We start from the raw sequence: 5480 nt of genomic DNA, 5'->3' as shown, positions 1-5480 counted from the left end.
TGTTGGGGGAGGGAACAGATACCTACCTCCCGATTGTAGGGGGCCCTGTGTAGCTTAGGCAGTTTGTGGGGATCACAGATACAAACATCCATGCTGTAGGGATCCTGAGGGTCTTTGTGGGGCTCTGGGGGTCACAGATACCTACCTACAGGCTGGAGGGGTCCTGTGGGTCTTAGGGGGTTTGTGGGGCATACAGAAGCCTACATCTGAGCTTGTGGGTTCCCTGGGGGGCTTAGAGGTTTTTGGGGAGCACAGATACCTTTATCCAGCCTAGATGGGTCCCAGTGGGATTATAGGGTTGTGGGGGGCACAAACTATGTAAGCAGAAGCAGTATGAACTCTACCCTGCCATCTGGTGGTGAATTATGGCAAGTGTGGAAAAGAATTTCAGGGGCTGATCGTGTTTGCATAGGCACACCCACTCTGCCTGACATGGCCACGGCAGCCTGGGATGGTTGCTTTGGCAGCTGTTTATTTGTTGTTGGGGTGTGAGATGTGGAGTGTTGTCACCCTGATTGTGTGGATGAGGAACTGTGAAACTGCTTTGAGACAGGGATTCTCACCACCAATTCAGTGACACTCGCTAAACAAGGGAGCGGGCTCCTTGAGCGAGCCAGAAACACTAATTTCATCTTTTTTTTCTTTAGCAGTTAAATAGCAGAGCTATTTTTTGATTCTCTTAAGAACTGAAGTTCTAGGATCCAGAGTTAACGTTTCTAAAGAGCTGTCCTAGCTAAGGGGGCAGTTTGAAGCTATATTGTAGAGCAGAGCAGCTGATAGAGAGAAGTAATTTGTGGGATGGTTGGAGGAGCCCATGGAGTGAGGTGAGCCAAGCAGTTTTTGGGGACAGCTGGAGCAGATCACAGGTCAATTGGTGGAGCAGAGCATTTGGTGGACCGAGCAGAGCAGTTCGTGGGGAAGGCAGAAGCAGAATCCCATGGAGAGGCAGGGCAGTCAGCAGCGGACCACGTAAGGTGCCTCTTTCTACCCAGGTGGCAGGGGGAAAAACCCTGCAGATAGACTCTTTAACTCTGGGACTGTGGGACTGTGCGTGATTTTGGGGTTGCTGGACTCTTGAAACATTTGAGGTATTGGACTTTGGAGTCTTAGGGTGATTTGGGGATTGCTAGACTCAAGAGCCCAGGGAAAAGAACACGGCCTAGTTGAGGTGTTTTCCCAATTTAATGCTCTGTTGTTTATGTCACGTTATTAAACATCTTCTGCTACACCCAGACTCTGGGAATGCGAGAGGGGAAGTATTGCCTCTTTGAGGCACCTAGGGGTGCGTATGTAAAATTTTCCCATGTCACCAGCATCCAGACTGGAGGGGTCCCTGGGGGGCTAAGGTGGTTTCTTGTGGGCACAGATAACTACCTCCAGGCTGGAGGGGTTTCTCGGCACTTATGGGTTGTGGGGGGCACAGATACCTCCGTCCAGGCTGGAGGGTCCCTGGGGGGCTTAGCGGGTTCGTGGGGGGCACAGATACCTAAGTCCATGCTGGAGGGGTCCAGTGGGTCTTATGGGATTTGAAGGGTACAGATACTTATCTCTAGGCTGTAGGGGTCCCTGGTGGACTTAGGGGGTATTGGGGGCCCCCAGATACCTAAGTCTATGCTGTAGGCGTCCCTACAGGTGCTTATGGGTTCGTGGGGTGCACAGATACTTATGTCCAGGCTGGAGAGGTCCCAGGGGGTTGGGGTTTCATGGGGGGCACAGATACCAACCTCCAGGCTGTAAGAGTCCCGGGGGTTGTGAGGGCACAGATACCTAAATCTGGGCTGGAGGGGTTCTGGGGGATATAGGGGGTTTTGTGGGGGGCACAGATACCTAGGTCCAGGCTGTCGGTGTCCCGTGGAGATTCGGCAGTTCACTGGGTGCTCAGATACATCCAGGCTGGATGTGTCCCGAGGAGCTTAGGGGGCTCTTGAGGTGCTCAGACACCTGTGTCCAGGTTGTAAGGATCCCTGGGGGCTTAGGGAGTTCGTGAGGGGTCACAGATAGGTACATCCAGGCTGAAGGTGTAGCTGGGGCATTTAGGGGGTTTGTGGGAGCACAGATATCTAAGTCCAGGCTAAAGGGGTAATGGGGGTGCTTAGGGGATCAGGGCAGACACAGATACCTATGTCCAGGGTCTAGGGGTCCCGAGGAGATTGGGGGTTGAGCGGGGAACAGATACCTACGTCCTAGCTGTCTTCAGCATGGATGTACCTATCTGTGACCCCCACGAACCCCCTAAGCCCCCAGGGATCCCTACAGCCTGGACACAGGTGTCTGAGCACCCCATGAACCCCCTAAGCTCCTCGGGACACATCCAGCCTGGATGTATCTGATCCCCCAGTGAACGGCCTAATCTTCCGGAGACACCGACAGCCTGGACCTAGGTATCTGTGCCCCCCACATACCCCCTATACCCCCCAGGACCCCTTCAGCCCAGATGTAGGTCTCTGTACCCCCACGGCCCCCCTGGGACTCCTACAGCCTGGAGGTTCGTATCTGTGCCCCCTAAGAAACCCCAACCCCCCGCGGACCACTCCAGCCTGGACATAAGTATCTTTGCTCCCCACGGACCCATAAGCACCTGTAGGGATGCCTACAGAATGGACTTAGGTATCTGAGGGCCCCCAAAGCCCCCTAAGCCCACGAGGGACCCCTTCAGCCTAGAGATAAGTATCAGTGCCCCCCCATCCCCATAAGACCCCCCGAACCCCTCCAGCCTGGACTTAGGTATCTGTGCCCCCCACGAACCCACTAAGCCCCCCAAGGACCCTCCAGCCTGGATGGAGGTATCTGTGCCCACAAGAAACCCCCTTAGCCTCACAGGGACCCCTCCAGCCTGGATGCAGGTATCTGTGCCACTCACAAACTGCCTAAGCCCCCCGCCTGGGAACCCTCCAGCCTGGACCTAGGTATCTGTGCACCCCAAACACACTAATTCCTCCTAGAAGCCCTATTGCCAGCATTTAGGTATCTCTGTCCCCCACAAACCCCCTAAGTCTCCCAGGGATCCCTACAGTCTAGATGTATGTATCTGTGCCCCCCAGAAAACCCCTAATCCATCCAGTGACCCCTACAGCATGGACCTAAGTATCTGTGCCCCCCAGGAGCCTTCTAAACCCCACAGGAACCACTTCAACCTGGACATAGATATCTGTGCCTCCCAAAAATACCCTAATCCCCCCAGGGAAACCTAGAGCCTGGAGATAGGTATCTCTGCCTTCCGCAAAACCCACTAATCCTCCCCGGAACCTCTCCAGCCTGGACGTACATAGCTGTGCCCCCCACAAACCCCCGAAGCTCCTTGGAACCCCTCCAGCCTGGATGTAGGTATCTGTGCCCCCCCATGCTCTAAGCCCCCCCCCGAATCCTGATAGCCTGGATGTAGGTATCTGGGTCTCCTACACTACCACGAAGACTCCCAGGAACCCCTCCAGGACATACTTAGGTACCTGTGCCCCTCACCAGGTCCCTAAACCCACAGGGACCACTATGCTCACCACAACCCCCTAAGCCATTCAGGGACCCTTCTAGACCGGACGTAGGTATTGGTGTCCTCCACGAAGCCCCTAATAACCACCAGGACCTCTACAGCCTGGATGCAAGTACCTATGCCCCCCACAACCCCTTAACTCCCCCAGGGTCTTGGCCACCCTAGATGTAGGTATCTGTGACCCAATGAACCCCCTTAAGCCCCCCCGGAATGCCTCCAGCCTGTACGTAGCTATCTGTACCTCCCATGACCCCTAAGCCCCCCAAGGATCTGTACAGCCTCTACGTAGGTGTGATGCTCTGTGTATTACCCTGCGTGGCCACACGGTGTCACTGTTGCTCCATGTGGGAAATGCTCTGTGCGTTATTGTGATGGAGTAGGGACTGTCTGTGTGGGGGATGGGACAGCATGGGGTGACTTTAAGTGAGGGACAGGACCTAAGCCTGTAACTCGAGCTAGGCAGGGGGAAGGGGTCAGCACCTTTGCCCGGGAAGCTGGACACAGGAAGGTGCCGGCTGCAGGGAGTTAGTTCAATTTTGGTTTGGAGCTGGGTTGTTGGAATTCAGGGAATCCCAAACTGGGAACTAAGCTTCCTGAACCCCCAGAAAGACTCGATTGAGGAATCCTGGTTGTGCCCAAAAGCTCTGCTGAATCCTTCGTTCCTGCTGGCCAAAAAAACCTTCTGTTTTACTGGCTGGCTGAGTCACTGTGCGTCCCAGGAATAGGGGCGCGAGGCCGGATTTCACCACACTCCGTTACACCACCTTATCCCCTTCGGGACCCCTGAAGCCTGGATGTAGGTATCTGTGCCCCCCACCCAAACCTCTAAGCCCCCCAGGAACCCCCACAGCATGGACCTATGTATCTGTGCCCCCCACGAGCCCCCTAAGCCCCGCAGGGACACCTCCAGCCTGGACATAGGTGGAACCCTTCTGCCAGGCTGAACTGAGAGCAGCAAGGACTGGATTCAATACATAGGGGTCCCTTCCCTACAACGTAATGAAAACCAGCTCGAGCCCACAACCAGTGACATGGGAAAATTTTACATACGCACCCCTAGATGCCTCAAAGAGGCAATACTTTCCCTCTGACAAGCACAGAGTATGGGTGTAGCAGAAAATGTTTAATAACGTAAGATAAACAACATAGCATTAAATTGGGAAAACACCTCAACTAGGCCATGTCCTTTTCCCTGGGCTCTTGAGTCTAGCAATCCCCAAATCACCCCAAGACTCCAAAGACCAATACCTCAAATGTTTCAAGAGTCCAGCAACCCCAAAATCACCCACAGTCCCGCAACCCCAGAGTTCAAGTGTCTATCTTTAGGGTTTTTCCCCCTGCCAGCCTGGGTAGAAAGGGGCACCTTACATGGTCCACTGCCGACTGCCCTGCCTCTCTGTGGGATTCTGCTTCCCCCTTCCCCACGAACTGCTCAGCTCGGTCCACCAGCTGCCATGCTCCACCAGCTGACCTGTGATCTGTTCCAGCTATCCCTAAAAACTGCTCAGCTCACCTCAGTCCATGGGCCACTCCAACCATCCAGCAAACTACTTCTCTCCATCAGCTGTTCTGCTCTACCATATAGTTTCAGACGCCCCCACTAGCTAGCACAACTATTTAACAAATTCTACTCAGGAATTTACAACTTCAATTTTTAGGGGACTCAAAAATCAGCTCTGCTCTTCAACTGTTAAAAGAAAAAAAAGTGCAATTGGTGTTTCTGGCTCACCCAAGGAGCCCACTCGCTTGTCTAGCGAGTGCCACTCAATTGATGGTGAGAATCTCTATCTCAAAGCAGTTTCACAGTTCCTCATCCACACAATCAGGGTGACAACACTCCACATCTCACACCCCAACAACACCCCAAATAAACTGGGGATTCCACAGCTGCCAAAGCAACCATCCCAGGCTGCCGTGGTTGTGTCAGGCAGGGTGGGTGTGCCTATGCAAACATGATCAGTCCCTGAAATTCGTTTCCACACTTGCTATAATT

The sequence above is a fragment of the Gopherus flavomarginatus genome, unplaced genomic scaffold, assembly GCF_025201925.1.
Source record: "Gopherus flavomarginatus isolate rGopFla2 unplaced genomic scaffold, rGopFla2.mat.asm mat_scaffold_106_arrow_ctg1, whole genome shotgun sequence".
Taxonomy (NCBI): domain Eukaryota; kingdom Metazoa; phylum Chordata; order Testudines; family Testudinidae; genus Gopherus; species Gopherus flavomarginatus.
The sequence above is the reverse complement of the archived record's forward strand: the minus strand, read 5'-3'. Positions refer to the sequence as shown.